This window comes from Capra hircus, chromosome 7, assembly GCF_001704415.2.
Source record: "Capra hircus breed San Clemente chromosome 7, ASM170441v1, whole genome shotgun sequence".
Lineage (NCBI taxonomy): Eukaryota > Metazoa > Chordata > Mammalia > Artiodactyla > Bovidae > Capra > Capra hircus.
This window is the reverse complement of record NC_030814.1, coordinates 68,248,540-68,264,369: the sequence shown is the minus strand read 5'-3', so window position 1 is coordinate 68,264,369 and position 15,830 is coordinate 68,248,540. Positions and strand designations below refer to the sequence as shown.

Sequence of the window (15,830 nt, the reverse complement as noted above, 5' to 3'; positions counted from 1 at the left end):
TATGGGGTGGCAAAGAGTCAGACACAACTGAAGCGACTTAGCAGCAGCAGCAGTATTAGGAAATAGTTTTATATGCCTTTGTACATGAAACTTTCTTGGGATAATAGCCCAGATTTTAGTTTTTTAATTTTTAATTATGATTCATGGTTTACATACCTTTGTATATGAACCTTTCTTGGGATAACAGTCCAGATTTTAGATTTCAATTTTTATTTATGACTGTGCTGAGCCTTCATTACTTTCAGGCTTGCTCCAGTTGCACTCCATGTGCTTTTCTTGTTGCAGAGCATGGGCTCTAAGGCATATGGGATTCAGTTGTTGTAGCTCAAGGGCTCTAGGGTGTGGGCTCAGTTGCTTCATGGTGTGAGGAATCTTCCCAGGCTATGGATCAAACCTGTGTCCCCTGCATTGGCAAGAGTATTCATAACCCCTGGACAACAGGCAAGCCCCAACATTTTAGTTTTTAAAATCAACGTCCCTGGAAAGCAAAGTAGTGTTTATCCCTGTGTTGCATAAATTGTTCTCTCTCTCTTAAAATTCCTTAATCACAATGTTTTTATCTCAGTTTTCCTTTCTTCCCTTTATGTTTTGGTATCTTAGTTCCCCAACCAGGGATTGAATCCAGGCCACAACAGTAAAAGTGATGAGTCCTAAACACTGGACCCCCAGGGAACTCTACCCTCATCCTTTTTTTCCTTTGCTCAGATATCAGGAGTCAGACTTCCCATAATCTCATCATCATCTGAAATTGTAGTTAATTCTCCCTCCCTTTGGCCTTTCTGCTCTTGCTCTATATCTCCTATCTCTGCATTGGCCTTACTGATTGTCAGAATCCTTATTCATACCTTGCACTAGAGTAGACATTCTTTAGTCTATTAACACTTTTATCTCATCAGGATTAAAATAAATTGGGGCAGTAACTTTGTTAAATGGAATTATGAATCCTGGGTTTTAGTCCACAACTTGTCATAATACTAGGTGTTCTGTAAATGAGAGGATCAAGTAACTTTCCCTCCAGACTCAAACATCTTGAGTGTTTAAGAGGCAGTGTTAATTACGGCAGAATAGCAGGAATGTAATTTTATTTTCTCCCCTTAAAAATACCAATGTGGACAGAAATTTAAAAGAAAGGGTATACTGATTAGCTTTACATCTTAAAGAGATTATTGTGGCTGGAGTCTTTTTTTTCCTTTGTGTGCATTTTTATTTTTTAATATAAATTTATTTATTTTAATTGGAGGTTAATTGCTTTACAATATTGTATTGGTTTTGCCATACATCAACATGAGTCTTAAAATAGATTACACAGAGAAAAATGATTTGAAAAGATATGATTGCAGTCCACCACAAGAGATTATCAGTGCTTAACTATAGTGAATTTATTTGAAAATGTAGAAAAAAATTTTTCTTTTTTGGTGTGGATAGTTTTCTCTCAAAATCTGAGCATTTCCTAAGAACTAAACATTGATGTTGCTATATGTCAGTGTTAAACATTAAAGTCTAGGTCAATCTTGTCTTCATTGGATATCCAATTTAGTGAGAAACAATATGAAATAAAAGATAGTAATATATGTACAATCTAAAATTGGAAAAACAATAATAGAAAGTGTAATATTAATTTGGATTCCTGAATCAGGAAAAATCATTCATGTAAATGATGTTTTGCAGGAAAATTGAAAGGTGCTCAAGAATTTCAAAGAGTGGCACCAGGTGATTGTGAAGGTGCTCTTAGGAGGTGTTGTTCCTGGAGCAGTGGCTGTTCTCCCCTCAGATCTGGGGTGAGTTAGGTTCTAGTTTCTTGTTACCTCAGCATTGTGAGCAGTCAGGTTGCTGAGCTTTCCCAGCGATCTCCCTCATCTCCCTCACCTTTCCTCACCAGGAAAATGGCTGGAGTGATGGAATCCGAGAGCGAGCAAAGTTTCCAAACTGTTAATTCTTGGAGGAAGAAGAAGGAACAAAAACAATTCCGTAAACTCTTTATTGGTGGCTTGAGCTCTGAAACCACAGAAGAAAGTCTGAGGAACTACTACAAGCAGTGGGGAAAGCTTACAAGCTGTGAGATCATAAGGGACCCTGCAAGCAAAAGATCAAGAGGGTTTGGTTTTGTCACCTTTTCATCCATGGCGGAAGTGGATGCTGCCATGGCGGCCAGACCTCATTCTATTGACGGGAAAACAATTGCCCCCAAACGCGCTATCCCAAGAGAGGAATCTGGACAGCAAGGGGTTTTCCTAACTGTGAAGAAGCTGTTTGTTGGTGGAATTGAAGATACTGAGGAACATCATCTTAGAGATTACTTTGAGAAATATGGAAAAATCGATGCCATTGAGATAATTACTGATAGAGAGTCTGGAAGAAAAAGAGGCTTTGCATTTGTGACTTTTGATGACCATGATCCCGTGGATAAGATTGTGTTGCAGAAAAACCATACCATCAACGGCCATCATGCAGAAGTAAGAAAGGCCTTTTCTCGACCTAAAAGGCAACAAGTCCAGAGTTCTAGAAGTGGAAGGGGAGACAAAGCTGGTTTTGGAGATTCTCCTGGTGATGATGGAAATGTTGGACCAGGGTCAGAACGAGGAAGTAGCTTTGGAGGACGATCTGATAGATTGAGAAGTGGTCAGTGGACTTGGTCATGGTTATAATAGGTGTGGAGGATGACCAGGAAGTGGCAGTTTGGGAGTTAGCCCTGGTTATGGAGGAAGAAATGGAGTTTATGGTGTGGAAGACTTGGATATGGATTGACAAGAGGATCTTTAGCTTCCTATTTTATGTGGACTTGACTGTATAAATGGCAACCCACTCCAGTACTCTTGCCTGGAAAATCCCATGGACGGAGGAGCTTGGTGCAGGCTACTGTCCATGGGGTCGCAAAGAGTTGGGCAGGACTGAGCGACTTCACTTTCACTTTCTGACTGTATAAAGAGGAGAGGATAAGAGCCCAGAGGTAATAGGGCAGCTTTAGGTTATCCAAATAATTAATGACTTTAAGGAAACTCTTCTCAGTCATGCCATGACTGTGGCAGTGATGTAGCAGAAGACACCAGAACAGATGCAGACAGTCATTTGTGAATGGATTGGTTTACTTAAGAACATCACCTTACTATGGAGGAAAGAATGAAAAAAATTGCTTTTGAGACAGTTCCCAACTTTTTCTTTCAAGAGGATAGAAGCATCCCTTCTTTGATAACATTAATTTTTTTCAGTGTCCAGTGACATGTGAACCTGTTTTCAAGATTTTTCTCACAAAGTTTGGAAAAACTGTTTTTAAAAACTGAAGTGTCTTGTAGTATTAAGAAGTTGTTGTACATTTATGGTTTAATAAAGACCTCTAAAGGAAAACAGCTATTTGTTCTCTTTCAGTGATGTTTTTGCATTTTTTTTATTTTTAATAAATGCTTCTTCACTTTATGAGATCATTGACATACAGCACCATATATTTAAATATGCAGCACAATATGATTTATATGTATTGTAAACTGATTACTATAGAACTTTATAGCATTTATCTCATACTGTAACATTTTTATTATGATAATCCTTAACTTTCAGTGTTAAGTATGGCCCTCATGTACATTGCTTCTTTTATGTTTATCTTAGAACTGAATGTATTTTTTTAATTGAAGAATGATTGCTTTACAGAAATGAACAGGATTTTCTGTCAAACATCAACATGAATCAGCCATAAGTGTATATATGTTCCCTGCCGCTTGAACCTCCCTCCCATCTCCCCCCACATCCCACTCCTCTAGGTTGATAACAGAGCCCCTGTTTGAGTTCCCTGAGTCATACAGAAAATTATGGTTATCTAATTTACATATGGTAACATGTTTCCATGTTACTGTCTCCATACATCCCACCCTCTCCTCCCCCCACCCATGTCCATAAGTCTGTTCCCTATGTTTCTTCACTGTTGCCCTGCAAATAAATTCATTAGTACCATCTTTCTAGATTCCATATATATGCATTAATATACAGTATTTATCTTTCTCTTTCTGTATTACTTCACTGTGTATAATAGGCTCGAGATTCATCCATCTCGTTAGAGCTGACTCAAATGAAATGCATTCCTTTTTATGGCTGAGGAATATTCCATTGTGTATATGTACCACAGTTTCTTTATCCCTACATCTATCAATAGACATCCAGGCTGTTTCCATGTTCTAGCTATTGTAAACAATGCTGCAATGAACATTGCGGTACATGTGTCCTTTTCAATCTTGGCTTCCTCAGGGTATATGCATAGTAATGGGATTGCTGGGTCATATGGTGGTTTTGTTCCTAGTTATTTAAGGAATCTCCATACTATCTTCTGTAGTGGCTGAATCAGTTTACATTTCCACCAACAGTGAAAGAGGGTTCCTTTTTCTGCACATCCTCTCTATCATTTATTATTTGTAGACTTTTTAATGATGGCCACACTGACAGATGTGAGGTGATCTCATTCCAGTTTTGATTAGCACTGCTTTATTTTTTTTATTTTATTTATTTTTAATTTTAAAATCTTTAATTCTTACATGCGTTCCCAAACATGAACCCCCCTCCCACCTCCCTCCCCATAACATCTCTCTGGGTCATTCCCATGCACCAGCCCCAAGCATGCTGTATCCTGCGTCAGATATAGACTGTCAATTCGATTCTTACATGATAGTATACATGTTACAATGCCATTCTCCCAAATCATCCCACCCTCTTCCTCTCCCTCTGAGTCCAAAAATCCACTATACACATCTGTGTCTTTTTTGCTGTCTTGCATACAGGGTCGTCATTGCCATCTTTCTAAATTCCATATATATGTGTTAGTATACTGTATTGGTGTTTTTCTTTCTGGCTTACTTCACTCTGTATAATCAGCTCCAGTTTCATCCATCTCATCAGAACTGATTCAAATGAATTCTTTTTAACGGCTGAGTAATACTCCATTGTGTATGTGTCCCACAGCTTTCTTATCCATTCATCTGCTGATGGACATCTAGGTTGCTTCCATGTCCTGGCTATTATAAACAGTGCTGCAATGAACATTGGGGTACATGTGTCTCTTTCAATTCTGGTTTCCTCGGTGTGTATGCCCAGCAGTGGGATTGCTGGGTCATAAGGTAGTTCTATTTGCAATTTTTTAAGGAATCTCCACACTGTTCTCCATAGTGGCTGTACTAGTTTGCATTCCCACCAACTGTAGGAGGGTTCCCTTTTCTCCACACCCTCTCCAGCATTTATTGTTTGCAGATGTTTGGATCGCAGCCATTCTGACTGGTGTGAAGTGGTACCTCATTGTGGTTTTGATTTGCATTTCTCTAATAATGAGTGATGTTGAGCATCTTTTCATGTGTTTGTTAGCCATCCGTATGTCTTCTTTGGAGAAATGTCTATTTAGTTCTTTGGCCCATTTTTTGATTGGGTCGTTTATTTTTCTGGAATTGAGCTGCATAAGTTGCTTGTATATTTTTGAGATTAGTTGTTTGTCAGTTGCTCCATTTGCTATTATTTTCTCCCATTCCGAAGGCTGTCTTTTCACCTTGCTTATATTTTCCTTTGTTGTGCAGAAGCTTTTAATTTTAATTAGGTCCCATTTGCTTATTTTTTATTTTATTTCCAGAATTCTAGGAGGTGGATCATAGAGGATCCTGCTGTGATTTATGTCTGAGAGTGTTTTGCCTATGTTCTCCTCTAGGAGTTTTATAGTTTCTGTTCTTACATTTAGATCTTTAATCCATTTTGAGTTTATTTTTGTGTGCGGTGTTAGAAAGTGGTCTAGTTTCATTCTTTTACAAGTATTTAACCAGTTTTCCCAGCACCACTTGTTAAAGAGATTGTCTTTACTCCATTGTATATTCTTGCCTCCTTTGTCAAAGATAAGGTGTCCATATGCGTGTGGATTTATCTCTGGGCTTTCTATTTTGTTCCATTGATCTATATGTCTGTCTTTGTGCCAGTACCATACTGTTTTGATGACTGTGGCTTTGTAGTAGAGCCTGAAGTCAAGCAAGTTGATTCCTCCAGTTCCATTTTTCTTTCTAAAGATTGCTTTGGCTATTCGAGGTTTTTTGTATTTCCATACAAATCTTGAAATTATTTGTTCTAGTTCTGTGAAAAATATGGCTCGTAGCTTAATAGGGATTGCATTGAATTTGTAAATTGCTTTGGGTAGTATACTCATTTTCACTATATTGATTCTTCCTATCAATGAACATGATATATTTCTCCATCAATTAGTGTCCTCTTTGATTTCTTTCATCAGTGTTTTATAGTTTTCTATGTATAGGTGTTTAGTTTCCTTAGGTAGATATATTCCTTAGTATTTTATTCTTTTTCTTGCAATGGTGAATGGAATTGTTTCCTTAATTTCTTTTTCGACTTTCTCATTATTCGTGTATAGGAATGCAAGGGATTTCTGTGTGTTGATTTTATATCCTGCAACTTTACTGTATTCATTGATTAGCTCTAGTAATTTTCTGGTGGAGTCTTTAGGGTTTTCTATGTAGAGGATCATGTCATCTGCAAACAGTGAAAGTTTTACTTCTTTTCCAATTTGGATTCCTTTTATTTCTTTTTCTGCTCTGATTGCTCTGGCCAAAACTTCCAGAACTATGTTGAATAGTAGTGGTGAAAGTGGGCACCCTTGTCTTGTTCCTGATTTTAGGGGAAATGCTTTCAATTTTTCACCATTGAGGATAATGTTTGCTGTGGGTTTGTCATATATAGCTTTTATTATGTTGAGGTATGTTCCTTCTATTCCTGCTTTCTGGAGAGTTTTTATCATAAACAGATGTTGAATTTTGTCAAAGGCCTTCTCTGCATCTATTGAGATAATCATATGGTTTTTATTTTTCAATTTGTTACTGTGGTGAATTACATTGATTGATTTGCGGATATTGAAGAATCCTTGCATCCCTGGGATAAAGCCCACTTGGTCATGGTGTATGATCTTTTCAATGTGTTGTTGGATTCTGACTGCTAGAATTTTGTTGAGGACTTTTACATCTATGTTCATCAGTGACATTGGCCTGTAGTTTTCTTTTTTTGTGACATCTTTGTCAGGTTTTGGTATTAGGGTGATGGTGGCTTCATAGAATGAGTTTGGAAGTTTACCTTCCTCTGCAATTTTCTGGAAGAGTTTGAGAAGGATAGGTGTTAGCTCTTCTCAAAATTTTTGGTAGAATTCAGCTGTGAAGCCTTCTGGACTTGGGCTTTTGTTTGCTGGAAGATTTCTGATTACAGTTTCAATTTCCATGCTTGTGATGAGTCTGTTAAGATTTTCTATTTCTTCCTGGTTCAGTTTTGGAAAATTGTACTTTTCTAAGAATTTGTCCATTTCTTCCACGTTGTCCATTTTATTGGCATACAACTGCTGATAGTAGTCTCTTATGATCCTTTGTATTTCTGTGTTGTCTGTTGTGATCTCTCCATTTTCATTTCTAATTTTATTGATTTGTTTTTTCTCTCTTTGCTTCTTGATGAGTCTGGCTAATGGTTTGTCAATTTTATTTATCCTTTCAAAGAACCAGCTTTTGGCTTTGTTGATTTTTGCTATGGTCTCTTTGGTTTCTTTTGCATTTATTTCTGCCCTAATTTTTAAGATTTCTTTCCTTCTACTAACTCTGGGGTTCTCCAATTCTTCCTTTTCTAGTTGCTTTAGTTGTAGAGTTAGGTTATTTATTTGACTTTTTTCTTGTTTCTTGAGGTATGCCTGTGTTGCTATGAACTTTCCTCTTAGCACTGCTTTTATAGTGTCCCACAGGTTTTGGGTTGTTGTGTTTTCATTTTCATTAGTTTCTATGCATATTTTGATTTCTTTTTTGATTTCTTCTGTGATTTGTTGGTTATTCAGAAGTGTGTTGTTCAACCTCCATATGTTGGAATTTTAAATAGTTTTTCTCCTGTAATTGAGATCTAATCTTAATGCATTATGGTCAGAAAAGATGGTTGGAATGATTTCGATTTTTTTTAATTTATCAGGTTTAGATTTATGGCCCAGGATGCGATCTATCCTGGAGAAGGCCATGAGCACTTGAAAAAAAGGTGAAATTAATTGTTTTGGGGTGAAATGTCCTATAGATATCAATTAGGTCTAACTGGTCTAATGTATCACTTAAAGTTTGTGTTTCCTTGTTAATTTTCTGTTTAGTTATCTGACCATAGGTGTAAGTGGGGTATTAAAGTCTCCTACTATTATTGTGTTATTGTTGATTTCCCCTTTCATACTTGTTAGCATTTGTCTTACATATTGTGGTGCTCCTATGTTGGGTGCATATATATTTATAATTGTTATATCTTCTTCTTGGATTGATCCTTTGATCATTATGTAGTGGCCTTCTCTGTCTCTTTTCACAGCCTTTGTTTTAAAGTCTATTTTATCGGATATGAGTATTGCCACTCCTGCTTTCTTTTGGTCTCTATTTGTGTGGTATATCTTTTTCCAGCCCTTCACTTTCAGTCTGTATGTGTCCCTTGTTTTGAGGTGGGTCTCTTGTAAGCAGCATATAGAGGGGTCTTGTTTTTGTATCCATTCGGCCAGTCTTTGCCTTTTGGTTGGGGCATTCAACCCATTTACGTTTAAGGTAATTATTGATAAGTATGGTCCTGTTACCATTTTCTTTATTGTTTTGGGTTCGGGTTTATACACCCTTTTTGTGTTTCCTGTCTAGAGAATATCCTTTAGAATTTGTTGGAGAGCTGGTTTGGTGGTGCTGAATTCTCTCAGCTTTTGCTTGTCTGTAAAGCTTTTGATTTCTCCTTCATATTTGAATGAGATCCTTGCTGGGTACAGTAATCTGGGCTGTAGGTTATTGTCTTTCATCACTTTAAGTATGTCTTGCCATTCCCTCCTGGCCTGAAGAGTTTCTGTTGAAAGATCAGCTGTTATCCATATGGGAATCCCCTTGTGTGTTATTTGTTGTTTTTCCCTCGCTGCTTTTAAAATTTGTTCTTTGTGTTTGATATTTGTTAATTTGATTAATATGTGTCTTGGGGTGTTTTGCCTTGGGTTTATCCTATTTGGAACTCTCTGTGTTTCTTGGACTTGGGTGATTATTTCCTTCCCCATTTTAGGGAAGTTTTCAACTATTATCTCCTCAAGGATTTTCTCATGATCTTTCTTTCTGTCTTCTTCTGGGACTCCTATAATTCGAATGTTGGAGCGTTTCATATTGTCCTGGAGGTCTCTGAGATTGTCCTCGTTTCTTTTAATTCGTTTTTCTTGTTTCCTCTCTGATTCATTTATTTCTACCATTCTATCTTCTATTTCACTAATCCTATCTTCTGCCTTCGTTATTCTACTATTTGTTTCCTCCAGAGTGTTTCTGATCTCATTTATTGCGTTATTCATTATATTTTGACTCTTTTTTATTTCTTCGAGGTCCTTGTTAAACATTTCTTGCATCTTCTCTATCCTTGTCTCTAGGCTATTTATCTGTGATTCCATTTTGATTTCAAGATTTTGGATCATTTTCACTATCAATATTCGGAATTCCTTCTCAGGTAGATTCCCTACTTCTTCCTCTTTTGTTTGATTTGGTGGGCAACTCTCCTGTTCCTTTACCTGCTGAGTATTCCTCTGTCTCTTCATCTTGGTTATATTGCTGCATTTGGGGTGGCCTTTTTATATTCTGGTAATTTGTGGAGTTCTCTTTATTATGGAGCTTCCTCACTGTGGGTGGGGTTGTATCAGTGGCTTGTCAAGGTTTCCTGGTTAGGGAGGCTTGTGTTGGAGTTCTGGTGGGTGGAGCTGGGATTCTTCTCTCTGGAGTGCAATGGAGTGACCATTAATGGGTTATGAGACATCAAAGGTTTTGGGATAATTTTGAGCTGCCTGTATATTGAAGCTCAGGGGAGTGTTCCTGTGTTGCTGGAGAATTTGCGTGGTATGTCTTGTTTTGGAACTTGTTGGCCCTTGGGTGGAGCTTGGTTTCGGTGTAGGTATGAAGGGATTTGATGAGCTCCTATTGCTTAATGTTCCCTGAATTCAAGAGTTCTCTAATGTTTTCAGGCTTTGGATTTAAGCCTCCTGCTTCTGGTTTTCAGTTTTATTTTTACAGTAGCCTCTAGACTTCTCCATCAATACAGCACCGATGATAAAACTTCTAGGTTAAAGATGAAAAGTTTCTCCACATTGAGAGACACTCAGAGAGGTTCACTGAGTTACAAGCAGAAGAGAAGATGGAGGGGGTAGTTAGAGGTAACTGGAATGAGATGCGGTGAGATCAAAAGAGGAGAGAGCAAGCTAGCCAGTAGTCACTTCCTTATGTGCGCTCCATAGTCTGGACCGCTCAGAGGTATTTACGGAGTTATATGGGGAAGAGGAGAGGGAGGAAGTAGACAGAGGTGGCCAGGAGGATAAGAGAGAGGAATGAGAAGGAGAGAAACAAATCCTGCCAGTAACCAGTTCCTTAGGTGTTCTCCACCGTCTGGAACACACAGAGATTCACAGAGTTAGATAGAGAAGAGATGGGGGAGAAAAGAGACAGAGGCCACCTGGTGGAGAAAAAGGAGAGTCCAAAGGAGGAGTGGTCAAGCCAGTAATCTCGCTCTCAGGTAAACTTGGGTAGTGAAGTTTGGGTTTTTAAGTGTACAAAATTGACAACAAAAACCTAAGAGCGAAGATTAAAAATCTAGAGTAGAGGTTGGATTTTCAAAAATACAATATTAAAGAAAAGAAACAGAAGGAAAAAGGAAGAGAGGGGAAAAAAAAGAAAAAAAAAAAAAACAAGAATTATTAAAAAAAAAAAAAAAACCACCATCAACCATCCAAAGACTATATATGGTGTTTGCCTTAAAAAAAAAAAAAAAAAAAAAAAGTCTTTTTTTTTTAATAGTAATAGTAGGTTATAAAAATAAAAATTAGAGGAGAAATAGAAAACTTAACAATTAAAAAAAGTTAGAAAAAAAAGAACAAAAAGAGGAATGATTTTAAAAATAGTAAAAATATTTCTGGCCCTTCTCTGATGTTGTGGGCCGTGTGGGATCACTTCCAAGGCGGTTCCCTCTGTTTAACTTCTTCTGTTTGCTGGTTTTTTAGGCTCACTAGTTCAGTTGCACTGTGGGGAGGGGGGATGCTGCAAACAAATAGCACTGTCGTGTGCACACAGTGTCTCAGCCCCGCTTGATCTGTCTCTTCTCGCGGCGCACAAGCCGCTCTGGTTCTACGATGCTCAGCCGGGAACCGTCTAGGGCCAGCCCTAGGCTGCATGCACTTCCCCGGTCCAAGCCGCTCAGGTTCAGCGCTCAGGCAGCCCTCAGAGGCACAGATTCGGCTGGGACTGTGCTTTGTGCCCTTCCCAGGTCCGAGTAGCTCAGGAGTTTGGCGAGCGCGATCGCCGCGGCTTGTCTCCTTTTCTGCCGCTGCTGCTCAGCTTTCTGGGTGGACCGCTGGCGCACCCCGTGAGGCAGATTGTGACTGTCCAGCACCCCCAGAAGTCTTAGCAAAGGAGCCTGCTTGCAGTTAGGTAAGTAAAGTCTCTCCGGGTCTGCAATTGCCCCTTTCCAGCCCTTACGGCTCTGGCTGCCTGTCCCCGGCGGGGGATGGTGTGCAGCCGGCTTTTTCCGATCTGTCCTTTGTTCTGTGCTCGGTCCTGGCGGTGTCTTATGTTCGAGCTTTTCGCGTGGTAGCTATCCCACAGTCTGGTTTGCTAGCCCAAGTTAGATCGTTCTGGTTGCGCGTGGGGCGCTCCTGCCCGATTCTTACAAAGCTCTGCAGCCCGCGCCTCCCGCGCGTCCCTGCCCTGCCCCCACTTCCCAATGGCAGATGCAGGCGTCTGTGCTGCTTTTCCGCTGGGGGAGTTACTGTTGGGCTTGTAATCTGTTGGTTATAATTATTTATCCATTTTTCCTTCCTGTTATGTTGCCCTCTGTGTTTCCAAGGCTCACCACAGACTCGGCAGGGAGAGAGAGTGTTTCCTGGTGTTTGGAAACCTCTCTTCTTAAAATTCCCTTCCCGGGACGGGCTTTCCTTCCCGGGACAGAGCTCCCTCCCCACCTCCTTTGTCTCCTTTTTCGTCTTTTATATTTTTTCCTACCTGTTTTTGAAGACAATGGTCTGCTCTTCTGGTTGCCTGATGTCCTCTGCCAGCCTACAGAAGTTGTTTTGTGGAGTTTGCTCAGCGTTGAAATGTTCTTTTAAGGAATTTGTGAGGGAGAAAGTGGTCTTCCCGTCCTATTCCTCCGCCATCTTTACAGTTCCTCTAGCACTGCTTTAATAATGAGCAATGTTGAGCATGTTTTCATGTTTGTTAGCCAACTGTATGTATTCTTTGGAGAAATGTCTGTCTTTTTTCCACTTTTGGATTGGGTAGTCTGTTTTTCTGGTATGGAGTGGTACGAGCTGGTTGTATATTTTGTATATATGTCAGTTGCTTCATTTTCTGTTTTCTCCCATCATGAAGGTTGTCTTTTCACCTTGCTTCTAGTTTCCTTTGCTGTCCAAAAGCTTTTAAGTTTAATTAAGTCCCACTTGTTTATTTTTGTTTTTATTTCCATTACTTGAGGAGGTGGGTCATAGAGAGTCTTGCTTTGATGAGTGGTCTGCCTATGTTTTCCCCTAATAGTTTTATAGTATCTGGTCTTACATTTAGGTCTTTAATCCATTTTGAGTTTATCTTTGTGTATGGTATTAGGAAGTGTTCTAAATTCATTCTTTTACATGTAGTTGTACAGTTTTCCCAGCACCACATATAGAAGGGGCTATCTTTGCCCCATTGTATATTCATGCCTCCTTTGTCAAAAATAAGATACCTATAGGTGTGTGGGTTTATTTCTGGGCTCTTTTTCCATTGATCTATATTTCTATTTTTCTCCCAGTACCATACTGTTTCATTGTTAATATATAGGAATGCAAATAATTTCTGTGTATTGATTTTGTATCCCACAAATTTGCTAAATTCACTGATTAGCTGTAGTAATTTTCTGATAGTCTCCTTAGGGTTTTCTATGTATAGTGTCATGTCATCTGCAAACAGGGAGAGCTTTAATTCTTCTTTTCCAATCTGAATTCCTTTTATTTGCTTCTCTGATTCCCATAGCTAGGACTTCCAAAACTGTGTTAATAATAGTGGTGAGAGTGGACACATTTGTCTTATTCCTGATCTTGGAGAGAATGCTTTCAGTTTTTAACCATTGAGAATAATGATAGCTGCAGGCTTATCATATAGCAGTTCAGTTCAGTTACTCAGTCAAGTCCAACTCTTTGCAACCCCATGGATTGCAGCACAGCAGGCTTCCCTGTCCATCACAAACTCCCAGAGCTTACTCAAACTCATGTCCATCCAGTCAGCGATGTCATCCAACCATCTCATCCTCTGTTGTCCCCTTCTCCTCCCACCTTCAATCTTTCCCAGCATCAGGGTCTTTTCCAGTGAGTTATTTCTTCTCATCAGGTGGCCAAAGTATTGGAGTTTCAGCTTCAACATCAGTCTTTCCAAAGAGTATTCAGGACTTACTTCCTTTAGGATGGACTGACTGGATCTCCTTGCAGTCCAAAGGACTCTCAAGAGTCTTCCCCAACATCACAGTTCAAAAGCATCAATTCTTTGCTCAGCTTTCTATATAGTCCAACTCACATCCATACATGACTACTGGAAAAACCATACCCTTGACAAGATGGACCTTTGTTGGCAAAGTAATATCTCTGCTTTTTAATATGCTGTCTAGATTGGTCATATCTTTTCTCCCAAGGAGTAAAGTCTATATATGATATGTTGAGGTAGGTTCCTTCTATGCCCATTTTTTGAAGAGTTTTTATCATAAAAGCTCTTTTTATGAGTCAAAAGCTTTTTCTTCATCTATTATGATTTTCATATGACTTTTATCTTTCACTATGTTAATATGGCATATCACATTGATTTTCTGTATATTGAATACTTGCATCCCTGAGATAAACCCAACTTGATCATGGTGTATGAGCTTTTTATTGTGCTGTTGAATTTTTGTTTGCTAGAATTTTGTTGAGGATTTTTGCATCTATGTTCATCAGTGATATTGGCCTGTAGTTTTCTTGTTTGTGTTGTCTTTTTCTGATTTTGGTATCAGGGTAATGATGGCCTCATAGAATGAGTTTGGTAGTATTCCTTCCTCTGCAACTTTTTAAAAGAGCTTTAGAAGGATAGACATTAGCTCTTCTCTAAATGTTTGATAGAATTCACCTGTGAAGCCATCTGGTCCTGGGCTTTTGTTTTTAAGTAGATTTTTGATCACAGTTTTGATTTCATGGTTGTAATTGAGTTGTTCATAATTTCTATTTCTTCGTGGTTCAGTCTTGGAAGACTGAAATTTTCTAAGAATCTGTCCATTTCTTCCAGATTATCCATTTTATTGCCATACAGTTGCTCATAGTAGCCTCTTATACTCCTTTGTATTTCTGCATGGTCTGTTGTAAGCTTTCCTTTTCCATTTATATTATAATTTATATTATTTTTCATTTATAATTTTTTTGATTTGATTTCTTTTCTCATTTTTTCTTGATGAGTCTGGCTAAAAAGACTTGTCAATTTTGTTTATATTCTCAAAGAACCAGCTTTTAGTTTTATTAATCTTTGCTTTTTTTTCACTTTTTTCATTTATTTCTGCTCTGATCTTTATTTCTTTCCTTCTGCTAACTTTGGGTTTTCTTTCTTCTTTCTCCAGCTGTTTTAGGTATAAAGTTAGGTTGTCTATTCAATGTTTTTTCTTATTTCTTGGGGTAGGATTGTATTACTAAACTTCCCTCTTAGAACTGCTTTTGCTGCATCCCATAAGTTTTGAGTTGTTGTGTTTTCACTGTCATTTGTTTCTGGAAATTTTCTTAATTTCACTTTTTATTTCTTCAGTAACCTGTTGGTTAATCTCCATGTGTTTGTGTTTTTTAGTCTTTTTGTTGTAGCTGATATCTAGTCTCATAGCGTTGTCATCAGGAAAGATGCTTGATATGATATCAATCTTCTTAAATTTACTGAAAGTTGATTTGTAGTCTATCCTGGAGAATGTTCCATGTGCACTTGAGAAAAGATATATTCTGCATTTGGATGGAATGTCCTGAAGATATCAATGAGATCCATCTGGTCTAACGTGTCATTTAAGACTTGTACTTCCTTATTAATTTTCTGTTTTGATTATATTTCCTTTGGTACAAGTGGGGTGTTAAAGTCTCCTACTACCATTGTGTTACTGTGAATTTCTCAGTTTATGTCTGTTAGTGTTTGCCTTATCTATCAAGTTACCCCTATGTTGGGTGCATAGATTTTACAATTGTTATGTCTTCCTCATGGATTGACCCCTTGATTATTACATAGCATCCTTCCTTATCTCTTGTAGCGTTCTTTATTTTAAGGTCTATTTTGTCTGATATGAGGATTGCTACTCCAGCTTTCTTTTGACTTTCACTTCCATGAAATATTTTTTCATCCTCTCATTTTCAGTCTATACGTGTCTTTAGGTCTGAAGTGGGTTTCTTGTAGACAGCATATATATGGGTCTTGCTGTTGTACCCATTAGACCAGTCTATGCCTTTTGATTGAAGATTTAATCCATTTATATTTAAAGTAATTATTGATATATATGCTCCTATTGCCATTTTCTTAATTGTTTGGGATTTGTTTTTGTAGATCTTTTCCTTCTCTTGTATTTCCTGAACATATAAGTCCCTTAACATTTGTTGTAAAGCTGGTTTGGTGGTAGTAAATTTTCTTAACTTTTGTTTGTCTATAAAGCTTGATTTCTCCATCAATTTTGAATGAGATCCCTGCTAGGTAGAATAATCTTGGTTGTAGGTTTTTCTCTTTCAGTATTTTAAATACATCCTGCCATTCCCTTCTGGCCTTCAGAGTTTCTGCTGAAAGATCACCTGTTAAACATAGGGGTTTCCC

General features: G+C 38.2%; 1 pseudogene; it reads left to right on the top strand.

Annotated features, from left to right (window-relative positions):
• LOC102178167 lies at positions 1,884-2,745 on the top strand (annotated as a pseudogene).